We start from the raw sequence: 12,708 nt of genomic DNA, 5'->3' as shown, positions 1-12,708 counted from the left end.
TAAGCAATAAAGCAAGTTTCCTTGAAGACCTGTCATGTGCTACCTGCTGTGTTAGGTGCGAGGCCAAGTTTTGGCAGATAAACCTTCCTATACAGGGTCAGCAAACATTAGACCGGGGGAAGTCATATGCCTGAATTCAGTCAGCAAGGTGCTTGGAGGAGCTTCTCAAGCTCTCCCTGTGGACAAAACGGAGAAGTACAAATATCAAGGTGGGTTAGCAATGGCTCGCTGATGCTCTGTCCACAGCACAGAAGTTTCTGCTGGCATGCCCCAGGGCTCTCCCCCAGCTCCAAGGCAGCGGGGAGTGGGTACGCATTGCGAAACACAGTCTCCCTCTCATAATCTCAGATAACAAGGGCTTATTGCCAGGATGTGTGTGTCCAGGACCCAGACAAAGTGAAAGAACCAGGACTCGGGCAGAGCAGATGAAGGGTGCTTGCAGTCCGAGATGCCCCCGGGGACCTCTGCCACAGGAGGACCCCATAGGCAGGACTGAGGTGCCCTGAGTTCCTGCCCTGTTTTCCTGACTGCCCGTTGCCTCCTCACCTCATTCCCTGCCTTGACACCTGTGCTCGCCCATCAGTCCAGCCCTGCCCACCCCACAACCCGTGCCTGTCACTTGTGTTGTCTCGTTCAGATTCCCATGAGAAGGAATCTGATAGGACCATTGCCTTTTCACATGAAGCCACTGTTGTGAGCTTTGGCCAACCTGTGGATGGGCTGCCAGCCTCAGTTGATCATATGGTACCCAGGGGGGGGAGGGTTGGAGGGTCACTAGAGACAAAGCAGAAGTGTCCAAGGCTGCCCTTTCGACGGACGGGGTGGGTGAATGTGCCCACCATGAAGAAGAGTGATAATTGTTAGCACTGATGGTGCGGCTGGTGTAAGCATGCTTATTAATTTCACTTGTAATGTGAAATTGTGGGAAATTGCAATTACGTGGGATGACAGCAGCAACATTTCTAAGGGTCTTGACAGCTCTGTGGCCTTCATGAAACCGCTCCCTTCCCGTGGTGGGCATCTGCCCAGCGCCCATCCCCAGTGCTCCTTCTCTGTCCCCACCGCTCAGTGGAGGTCTCTGGCAGCGTCTCTCTGTCTCATTTGTGAGTTCTCTCTGATCTTGTGTTTGTAAAGGGCTTTCTCCAGGCTTTCTCCAAATCAGACCAGGTTAACTGTGGCAGAGACAGAGGTGGTACCTAACACGCAGATTCAGCATCCAATGAGAGTCAAAAGGCAAAGACATGCTATGACAGTATGTGTGAAAGCATTTTAGGGGTGAGTTCCCCCTTCCCCAGGAATCTTAGAATGATGCTCCATATGGTGTGGCAACTAGTGGCTGGAAAGAATCGTTCTCCAAAATTCTGGGCATCGTGATTGGAATTAAAAGATCTACCTTGGGAGGGGATAGTACCACACTACCCTGCCTGGGAGAGACCAGAGCCAAGAGTATTGCGTTGATCTCTTGGTACCAGCTGATAAAAGAGTTCGGAAGATGGCAGCTGATGTTTTTGAAAACCCGCTTCATGGAAGACACTGTTCCCTGTAGATAATAAAGCTGAGGAACAGAGAGATTAAATAACTTGCTGAAGCTTTGCTCCCCTTAAAGTAACTGGAAGCCTAGACGATTGTATAATTCTTTGAGAGACTGGGAAAAAAAAAATTGACAAATAATCTAAAGGCAGAGCCTGTGTTACATAACCAGGCAGCCCATGAAGATCTTAAGAAGTGTTCCCTGGTTTAATATAACACTTGTGTGATGTAGGGGTTCCTGTGCCCATTTGATGAAGAGGCAACCAAGGCTCAGAGAGGTGAATTAACTTGTCTTAGGTCACAGAGCAAAGAAGCGCAGATGGGGATAATCCTGGTTGGTGATGACCACACACTGGACCAAGTGTGGGGCCCTTGGAGAGGTCCAGGCTGCTCCCTGGCAGGAGGACCAGATAATGGCCAATGCTGTCCACCAGTGGTCTGGGCTGCTAGGGGACAGGGAGCCTCTCTGTCATTGATTACATGTGGGTTTGGGGAGCTCCTGGCTGGACCTTTTCTTTTCTTTTCTTTTCTTTTTTGGTCTTTATAGGGCCGCACCCACGGCACATGAAAGTTCCCAGGCTAGGGGTCAACTCAAAGCTGCAGCCGCTGGCCTATACCAGAGCCACAGCAACATGGGATCCGGACCGCGTCCGCTCACGGCAACGTCAGATCCTTAACCTACTGAGCAAAGCCAGTTGAACCTGCATCCTCATGGATACTAGTCAGATTCGTTTCCGCGGCACCACGACGGGAACTGCATGGCCGGGTGTTTCTTGGGGCGTGCTCTTGGGACCCACACCTCTGAAGGGAGGAAGGGAAAGCAGGGTTCCCCCAAGAGCAATGCTGTGGTGGCACCATGAGCTTCTGCAAATTCAGTGGGGAGCTCTGGAGCCAGAATGGTCCTTCCGAGCAGAACTGTACCTCCTGTGCTGACCAGCTGTTCTGGATGGGGCACCCTGGAAGGAGGCACGACCTTGGTTGAGGGCTGTGCCAGGCAGCACGGGAGTTCGGGGGGAACAGGGAATAACCTTTCTTCCTAAAGGAGATTGGGACAGCGTGTCTTAGTGTCCACCGCACCCCCTCCCTGTCTCCCACATGTCACCTCCACAGACTTTGCCCAGACTCACATCCGTAAACCATTACTGTGAGGGAGCTTACAAATCTCCATCAGCTTTCCTCTTAACAAAAGGCTTTTGAAAGTTGTCGCGTTTTATCCTCCCAAATGCCCTCGGAACAGAGCATTATTCATATCCCCACTTGATAGAAAATGGGCTCACAGGCTCAGAGTTAAGATATTGGTTCAAGGATGCACCTCCAGCAAGAGGCAGCACAGGAACTCATCCAGTCCTGCCTCCTGACCCCAGGGGGTGCTGCTCCCACCAGGCCCCCGCCCCTTCCTGTGCTCTCACGGCACATGCGCAGAGGGCACCCTGGCTCTTCCTCTGCCGCTGATCCGTTAGGTGTCCCCCCCCACCTCCCCCGCCCCCACAGCTTCATCTCCCACATCTGCACTGATGCCTCTGGAGCCTCCACCCCCACCTGCAATTCAGGCCCACGTTTGCTCCCTAGTGGTCCTCCCAGAGGTCCCAGGACACCTTGGACTTGTCATATGCGGTACCGACCTTCCCTGCCCCCCGGGCTGTGGGATAGTAAAGTGACATGAGCTCAGGCCTTGAGGTCAAGCTGGGTTCTCATCCTGGCTCAGTGCTTCCTCCCTATGGCCTTGGGAAGCTGCTTGCCCCTTTGTGCCTCAGTATGCTCATCCATAAAATGGGGACAGTGGTGGTGTCCCCACCTCACAGAGTTGCCGGGAGGATCAACTGAGCTGATGAGTGCAAAGTACTGATAACAGGCCTGGCCCGTAGTCAGTGCTCCAGAAACATGAGCTGTTTTGACTGTTGCTCCTCATGGTGGTTCAAAGCACTGCCATCTGCCAAGTCTTGGGGAGGAATCCGTGCTTCCTCCCCCTTCTCATCTGATTGGATTCCGCCTGCCTGTATCCTGGGCACTCGACCCCTTCCAGCCTTCCCATCATCACTGCCTCAGTTGTGGTCGGCTTTGTCTTCTGCCGGGATCCGGTATTTCCTAAGAGGTCTGGCCAATCCATCCTTTATCATTCAGCCACCAGAGTAGGACTTTTCTGTCTTTTTTTTTTTTTTTTTTTTCTCCAGGCTATATCCATGGCATATGGAGGTTTCCAGGCTAGGGGTCTAATTAGAGGTACAGCCGCTGGCCTACACCACAGGCACAGCAATGCAGGATCCGAGCCTTGTCTGCGACCTACACTGGATCCTTAACCCACTGAGCAGGGCCGGGAATGGAACCCGAATCCTCATGGCTCCTAGCCAGGTTTGTGACCACTGAGCCACGACAGGGATTCCCAGAGTAGGACTTTTTTAGTGTGAATATTTGATCCCTTCTCTGACTCCCTGTTGCCCGCAGGTTAAGGTCCAGCTTCCCGAGGTGTGTGTTTTTGAGGCCCCCTGCCAGCCCCCCAACGCCTCCATCTCCAGCTTCCTCCCACCCCGCACACCCTGGGATCCTGCTGCACTAAGCACTGGGTGTCTCTTTTACACCTTCTGCCTTATAACTTCTCTCACCTGGGTGACCTTCCTTCCTTAAAGTCAGCCTCCTTAGGAGTGCCCGTCGTGGCTCAGTGGTTAACAAATCCGACTAGGAACCATGAGGTTTCGGGTTCAATCCCTGGCCCTGCTCAGTGGGTTAAGGATCTGGTGCAAAGGGCAGAAAATAGCATCTTGTTCCCCTTGGTGCCCCAAGGGTCCACCCGTTACAGATGTTCAATGAACTTGACCATGAGAAGAAGCAAACAATGGGAAGGAGGCCAGCTCCATGGGAGGGCAGGAGTTGGCTTTCTTCTGGGAACTGTCCCCACCAGCCACCTGTTTTCCTGCCAACACTCCCAGGCCCCATCTCAGCCCCATCTCCCCTCCTCATGGCCCACATACTATCTCCATGAGCAGCTCAGCCCTGCCTCTGCCAGCTCTCCCAGCATGTGGCCCCAAGCCAACCCTCATCTATCAGATGTGCCTCTCAGTCCACAACAGGATATGGGTTCCTTTGGACAGAGGTGGTCCCGGATCCTCCCTGCCACCTGGCTGAGAACCTTCATTGTTTTTTTCTTTTTTTTAAGGCTGTAACGGGATTTTCTTTTCTTTTCTTTTTTTTTTTTTTTTTTTTTTTTTTGCTTTTCAGGGCTGCACCCATGGCACATGGAGGTTCCCAGGCTAAGGGTGGAATGAGCCATAGCAACGCAGGATCCGAGCCTCGACTGGTATCCACACCACAGCTCACAGCAACGCCAATCCTTAACCCACAGAGCGAGGCCAGGGATTGAACCTGCGATCTCATGGTTACTGGTCAGATTTGTTTCTGCTGTGCTGCAACAGGAACTTTGAATCTTCCTTGTTATGGTCACTCTTGTTTCCTGGACTGGCTGAGGGCTGAATGCAGAAGTGGCAACCACCTGAGGCTGCAGCCCTCAAGGCTCTTAGCATTCAGCTGGGGAAAGGCAGATTCCTGGGAAGAGCGCTTTAGGTGCCCCAGGGATCTGAGTTCAAATCATCCCTCTCCCCCTGATGGTGGCCCACGCCCCTTCCGCTCCCCATTCTGGCCTTTTCTCGGTAAAATGAGGGTGGTTGCCAGGAAGTTGGTAAAGCGGCCTTTTGTACAGGTGAGCCGATGGGGGCAGCAAGGTGCCATGGGGAGGGACAGGACAGGGTTTGAGTCTGGCCTCCGTCACTGCCCTACTGTGTGCTCGGGGGTGCTCACTGCCTTTCCCTGGGCCTGTAAAGCTCAGGAGTTAGAGACAATGGTTTCTGTGACCCCATCAGGCTCTGCCCTGTGATGGTCTAGGACACCTGTGAAGGGGGGGGTGTCTGGGAGGGGGAAGAAAGAGTAAAGAACTGACTTTTATGAAGCATTTCTGATGTGCTGGCCCTGTGCTGAGTGCTCAGTGCCTTGACTATGCAGATTCATTGAATCTTGGATCTGATGAGGGGAGGGCTTTTATTCCTACTTAGAAGAAGGCTCAGAGAGATGAAGAGACTGGCCTAAGGTCACACAACAAGGATATGTTCGTGCCGCCTCTGAAGTCCATGGACTTCCCTCAGGCAGCCTAGGGTAATCTACAGCCTCCCCTCTGCCTGCCAAGCACACACCAAGGAAGGGGCAGCTGGGGAGCAGGGGGATAGACAGGGGAGTGGGAGCCCAAGACCCAGTCTTTGCAGCCACATGGACCATGGAGGCAAAATCACTGTTCCTTTCCGGGAGGCTTCTGGCCCCAGCAGGGCCTGGACTTGAGTCTGCAGCTAAGCAATGCTCCTTCTCATCCTGATCCCACTGGCCCCCAGGGGGCCATTCACCCCACTCCCCGGACCTCTGGCTACATCAGCAGCCAGGACTCTGGGCTCAACGGTTTGCAGCTGCCCCCTTGCTCCCGATCTCCCACCAGTCCTTGGTGATGCCTCCGTGCTCGCATCCATGCTTACAAAGGAATGGTGTCATCCATTCCTCCACCGGATCTCAAGATCCTGAACGTGCCTGTATTTGCCATTAGAGAAAATGAATTTTGTTTTCCTCTTCTGTGAGTTGGGCCCCAGCCCAGACAGCTCCCTGGAACTCAGTTATTAAAAACAGCACATTAATGAGGACTCGTCTGGGTGGAGCCCTCCAGCAGAGTCCAAGTGCTTCCCCAGAACTTCTGGCCCATCCTCCCAATAGCCTCAGAGGCTGTCCAGGGCCAGCTCCTCCCGACTTCTCCCATTCCGCAAGGATGCGGGGATATTGTTGGTACCAGAGTACTGGCCCTTCCCAGCTGGCCAGTGAAAGAGGACTTCACGATGGGGGACCCAGGCACTAAGAACACGGCTGGGTGGGGAGAGTCCAGCCCAGCGGACACAGCTGGATGGAGTGAGGACAGGCGGATGGGGCGCCCTGACTGTCAGGGCTGGCTTGTATCTCAGAAACAGGACTTCAAGCTCAAGGTAGGCAGCTGGGAGCGCCGGGCAGGGGTGCAGGGCTCAGCTTGGCGGGTCTGGGTTCCGGAGGGTTCAGAGGGACAGGGACCTGGAGGGCAAGCCGTGAGAGCCTTGTTATGGTGCAGTGGCTTCGGGTGTGTGTGCCCTGAAGCTGAGCTGCTGCAGTTGGAATCCCTATGAGGTCGTAGGCAAGTTCCTTAAGTTCCCTGTGTTGGTTCTCTTATCTGAAAATTGAGGGTGAGGATAATAGTACGTACTTCATGCGATGCCAGACGCAAAGGGGATAAAAGCCTAGAAGAGGCTTAGCGTGGTGCCTGGGATGAAGTAACTGCTCAGTAAAAGGGCAAAGTGGTTGCCCCCTCTCTGTGGGTACCAGGTAGGCGAGGCTAGGAGTTAGGACTGTTTCTGGCTGAGGCTGGGCTGGGGACAAGCTCTGGTCCCAGCAGGATATACAGGACCCTGTGGACCCCCGAGTGGGTGAGCAAGAGGGGCAGCCAAGCTTTGCTGGGCTGGGTGGGGACCTGGCCTGGGTCTCCTGTGTGGTGGATGAGGCTGGGCCGGGAAGCAGTGAGGATCCGGGCTTGGTCTCCCCAGAAGGAGATCGGAGCATGTGATTCACAGGGCCATTTTGCGGACAGCTCCCTCTGTCACACCAGACTCCAAGCAATTAACCAGCCAGGCCCCTGGGAGGAGCGCTCTGCCAGCAATCAGAAGGTAACCTTGACCTCCTTCGCACACTGCCGCCTCCTGCCTCCTGTCTCAAGGTGCTGGAGTGCTGTTGAAGGGCACCTCCTCCCTGGCCAGCCACAGTGTTGAGCGAAGGCGCCAGGCCCGGCCACCAACGCTGGCACTAGGGTCTCCCATCCAGGACAGTTGGCCTCATTTGGCCTGTACCTGCCGAGAAATTGTTCATGGTCTGGGCACCTTTTTGTAGATGCATAATCCTCAGCCTTATGTGTGTGTGTGGGGGGGTGTGTGTGTGTACGTGTGTGCATGCACGTGCACAAAGGGGAGAAGGGATGGGGGCGTGCATGTGCATAGGTGTGCAGGGGCAGAGACACCTGTATGCCTGTGTGAGGGGACAGAGTGTGTGTGCAAGTGCTGGTGTAGGAAGGTGGACCAGAGATGCAGGCGTGGGGAGAGAGTAGGGGCGTGTCTGTGTGGGGGGCGGGGGGTGGTGGTGGAGCTTGTTTGAAGTGGGTGCTGCTCTCTGAGAGGGAGGGGGAGTGTGTCTGAGGATCACGGGAGCGGGAAGCTGGGGAGGGGTGTGTAGGGCTTGGGTTTTAGGATGTAGTGACAGTAGGCTCCCGCCACCCCCTCTCCACCAGCTCAGGCCTGTACGTTTCAAATACTTCATTGTCAGCCCTGGTAAAGCCTTTATTTATAAAGCGCGGGTGTTTCATTCAGCTTAACTGAAAAGGCCTTTAAATCACCGCAGCTGGGAAGGGCTAATTGCAGTTAGGGTTGTCAAGGACTCTCTTGTCTGCTTTTGCCATCTGTGACATCGTGAATGCAAAGATCATTTTAAACATAGGCAGTCAATGCAGAGAATAATTTGAGAGCTTTAGATATTTATGGTAAATTATTTAACTTTATCGTTGAGTTTTATTGCCTCATTATTCCATGTGTGAAGAATCTTAGCGTTTTTCTGTGACTCGGCACTTTGGGGAGTTTCACTTTGCAACACTCAGGAGTAAAGTTGCGCCGTACTTACCAGGAGCTCTGGGCGCATCGCAAGTCCTCCCACGGAAGGGGCTCTGCTCTTTGCCTGTCTGGCTGACAGCCATGGCTGCTTCTCGCCCTGCGTCAGGGTCTCCGGGTGGATTTGGGTGCTTAGCGGAGCTTCCTGGGGCTTGTCACCCCCAAAGCAACCTGAGTGCTTCCCACTGCTCCTTAGATGGGAGGTGACTGCCAACCACCACACTGCCCCGGTGCCATCCTCGCCACAGGCTCTATAGTGATGCTCCGGGGCCAGAAGGGTGGTGTCCAGCCATGGGTTTTTATTTGCATTCAGGCTCTTTGGAACCTTGATCCTGGCACCTTTTGTACCCTGCCTGAGTCCTATTAGGCAGGCACTTGCCATCTGGATGTCATTGATCTATGAGTTGTCACTGATCACTGTTCGGAGTCGAACCTTCCCAATTATTTAGATTTCTTTTGAGTGTCTGAAACCTAACACTTCCCTCATCGAAGGTAGCCTGTCTCTTTATGCTGCAGTCAGAGGGGGTCCTGGTGTGGGCACTGTGGCAGAAGCTGATGGCACCGTGACCGCGACCCTTTGGCACTCACCATTCCAGTCGTGCTGGCAGGATTTTGCTGCAAGTACCTGAGACTCCTTTCCCGGGTCAAAGGGCTGGGGTGCTGATGCCCCAGGAGCAGCCCTCAGCCAGTGGTGGATAGAAATTGGAGGGTAAGTACCTCGGCTTTGTAGCTCCTCTGGGCATAATCTATGCTGTCTCCCAGAATGAGCCAGTGAGATTGACCCAAGTGGTCCTCGGCTACAATATACTCAGCAATATACCTTTTTATTTTGTTTTTTTTATTTTTAGGGCTGCACCTGTGGCATATGGAATTTCCCAGATTAGGGGTCAAATTGGAGCTACAGCTGCCAGCCTATGCCACAGCCACAGCAATGCAGGATCTGCACCATGTCTAAGACCTACACCACAGCTCATGGCAACACCGGATCCTTAACCCACTGAGTAAGGCCAGGGATTGAACCCAAATCCTCATGGATACTGGTCAGGTTCTTTACCACTGAGCCACGAGGGGAACTCCCAGCAACACTCCATTCTGGGGCTTCCTTTCCTTCCCTGCCTCCCATCCCCTTTCTTCATCAGTGTTTATTGGCATCACATCCCAAATAAACTTCTCGAATGCAAATCCTTGTCTCAGGTTTAGGCAGACATGCAGTTGAACTTTAGCACTGCCCATCTGCTGGGCTTGGAGCTGTGTCCTTGTCTGCCTCCTCAACTCCCTGGCTTGACTCTGACTTTGGACAAGGTGTGGCCACTGCTTGGGGCTCTGTTCTTGACAGTTCAACTTTGATCAAGATTTCTGTGAGAGGGAAAGGGACGCCTCAGCTAGCCAGAGCTACTTATAAATCCCTAAATGCACATGCTGGGATTTCTACGGGGAGATTGTGTCCTTGGGAGGGACCGGTGACTCTTTTCTATGAGGCTCCAGTTCTTAGTTCAAGGTCTAAAATGACTGCATCAGGTTCGAGCTCAGCGGCTGGAGAGGATTTGGTTTGAACCCCAAAGTTATCAGTTATGGAGCTAAAACTGTCACAGGACACTTCTGAGGGCTATCAGCATGAGCTCTCCCGCAGGTCTCTGGCTGGAAGAATGCCACTCATTCTTCAAGACTCAGCTGAAATGTCACGGCCTCTGCCAAGCCTTCCCCAGCCCCTCCAGGCTTTGGTCAATGTGTTTCCATAGCTCTTTGTTCGTAGCTTGGTAATTGCCTTTATCACATTGTCTTGTCAGCTATCTGTCTCCACATCTGGTCCTTGACTAGACTGGGAGCTCATCGAGGGCAGGGACTGTTTGTTTATTCATCTTCTTTGTCCACAGAGCCCAGGGCCTGGCATAGCCATAGTTTAGGGAGCATAACCTGAATTAATGGAGGGATGAATAGTTGGATGGATGGATGGACAAAAGGACTGATAGAGGAGAGGAGGGAAAGATGGGCTAGTGGGTTAGTGGGTGGATGGATGGATGGGTGATGGATGGATGGATGAATAGATAGATGGATGGACGGAAGGGCTGATAGAGGAGGGGAGGGAGGGATGGGCTAGTGGGTGAGTGGGTGGATGGATGATGGATGAATGGCTAGATGGATAGGCGGAAGGATTGGTGGAGGGAGAGAAGGATGGGCTAGTGGGTGTGTGGGTGGATGGGAGGATGGATAGACAGATTGTTGAGTGAAGAACTGTGACATTCTCTGTTCAAGTCGGAACCAGTAAACATCCATTTCTCTTGAGCAGTTGGCTCCTTAGGATCCTCTCTGGAAGCTCGGAGAGGAGGCGATAGTGAGCCTGGGTCCTAGGGGGGTAGGACGTGGGCTCCTCAAAGCTGAAGAATGAGGTCCCTTCCTCTTGGGCTGGGGGAGGAATAGCTGGGATGGGAGCTGGGATCCAGGGAAACTTGCTTTCCAACCTTCTGGAGCCAGCATCTTCCACCATCCCTGCTGCCATAGCTTCACAAAGACACCACAGCAAGGAGGAGGGAGGAATATCAGCCACCCTCCATGGCAGGTCCCACTTTGGGGGAGATTAGACAGAGAAGGGCCCCAGTGCAACATGGCCCATGGCGGTGGGGAGGGAGAAGAAGCCACATACAGCTCCAGCTCCAGCGGGAGGTCTGAGGGGCAGCAGAAGCCTGCGACAGACTGGAGGGCAGGAGGCAGGAGTGCCTTTGAGGTCTAATGACAGTAGCTGGGGGCTTAGGGTACAGCCTGTGCAAAGCTGCAGTCTGACATTTGGGAGTTGCTGTTGTGGGGGAGGAAGACTGAGATCCAAAGCCTTTCCTCTGCCCTGAGATGCCCTAGCGGGAAAGGTCATCCCGCCACCACACCTGAGAATGGGCAGCCTGCCCATACCTTATGCCCGGTAGCGACAAAGGAGGCCAAAGAGGAGCCGAGGCAGGTGTGCCCATGCGTGTGCCACTCTTCACATGCCTTCCTGGGCACGGCCTGTACCTGTGGCACCTGGAAGTTCCCAGGCTAGGGGTCACATAGGAGCTGCTGCCGGCCTACACCACAGCTCACAGCAACGTGGGATCCGAGCTGCATCTGCGACCTACACCACAGCTCATGGCAACGCTGGATCCTTAACCCACTGAGCGAGACCAGGGATCGAACCTGTGTCTTCATGGATACTAGTCGAGTTCACAAACTTCTGAGCCACAATGGGAACTCCTCACCATGCCTGCTCTTGCTGCTCCCATCCCAGACATCAAGGTGAGCCCCAGGAAGACTGTGCCCCAAGGCCCGAGTCCCAGAGTGATGGCAGCCGTGGGGAGGCAAGCAGACGCGAGGGGCTGTGGCCGGGAAGGGAAGGTGCACCAGGAGCCCTTGCTGCAGGGCGACTCCAGGTTTCAGGACTTTGGGCAGCTTTATTAGGCATAGGCAGGAACATCCTGACCTGCCTTGGAACCTGAGGAGGGGGATGGTGGCAGAGCAAGAGCAGCACCCCAGCCCCTCCCCCTCCTTCTCCTCCTGGGACTCTCAAGAAGAGCCCCTGTCCGCCATCACTGTCACCCTGACCCTCTGTCCTTTCCCCATCCCTATTTGATCCCAGTTCCTGCTGTGGCACAGTGGGTTAGTGATCCCTCTTGTCTCCGTGGAGGCACAGGTTTGCTCCCCAGCTGGGTGCAGTAGGTTAAAGGGTCAAGAATCCAGCGTTGCCACAACTGTCGTAGGTCTAGGATGCGGATCAGGGTTCGATCCCTACACCACAGGTGTGGCCAGGAAAAAAAAAAAGGCACAATTTGTACCTAGTTTATCGACCCCAGCTTTCTCTCTGAGCCCTCTGGCTTGCCTCCTGGTCTCCAAAGCTTGTAGCTACCCCTCCTTCCCGCACTCCTGAACATCCACCATCGTTGCGAGCGGGACCCAGTTTGGGGTGCTCTGAGTGCCAGTGCCCACTGTGTTCTTTCTGCCTCTACCCTCGATTCATGGAGCCCGTGACCATCGTTAGCTGCGACCTAGCCTCCTGTCCAGCCTGGCCCCCCACCCCCTCCTCTGCCCATTCCATGTGTGCTGGCTCTGCCTGAGCTGTCCCTGAGGCCCGGATCGCCCTGATTAATCCTCAGCCTGCCCTCAGTGTTCACGTGGCCCTGCTGGCCTGGGCCCTGTGCTCTTGCCTCCCACACAGCCAGATGATTCAGGCGTGGAGGTGCTACCCCTTCAGCCAGGCTAGAGGGGGCGCCAGGGAAGAAAGGGGTTTTGTCCTCACCCCAGGGCAGCCCCCAGCAGTCACCCACCCACCTCCTCCTCCCTTCCCTCCTGACTGCCACTCCCACTCTTTCACCTCGATACCCACCATTCCTACCCTGAAAGCACCCTGTTATCCACACTGACCCCATCGTCATCTTGCCCAGAGCCCCCGAGTCCCAGACATGGGCAGTAGGTAGTAGCCATTTAGAGATCTGGGGACAGGATCTCTGGGAGGGTCACT

The 12,708-nt window shown here is 54.3% G+C and overlaps 1 protein-coding gene across 9 annotated transcripts in view; it reads left to right on the top strand.

The window, feature by feature from the left end:
• Positions 1-12,708, top strand: part of GRIK3 (glutamate ionotropic receptor kainate type subunit 3) — a 247,961-nt gene that overhangs the window by 46,117 nt on the left and 189,136 nt on the right. For 3 of the 9 annotated variants that reach the window (XR_014807464.1, XR_014807470.1, XM_021095962.2), the window contains exon 1: positions 6,266-6,533. The exons of the other annotated variants lie outside the window; for them this stretch is intronic. The gene's annotated coding sequence lies outside the window, so the exon portion shown is untranslated. Of the gene's footprint in view, positions 1-6,265; positions 6,534-12,708 lie in introns of those variants that run through there. 9 annotated transcript variants of the gene reach the window in all.

This window comes from Sus scrofa, chromosome 6, assembly GCF_054392235.1.
Source record: "Sus scrofa isolate SSC_HxYL_T2T_F1_AM1 chromosome 6, Sscrofa_HxYL_maternal_Yorkshire_Landrace_v2.0, whole genome shotgun sequence".
In the NCBI taxonomy this organism is placed as follows: Eukaryota; Metazoa; Chordata; class Mammalia; order Artiodactyla; family Suidae; genus Sus; species Sus scrofa.
The sequence above is the reverse complement of the archived record's forward strand: the minus strand, read 5'-3'. Positions and strand labels throughout refer to the sequence as shown.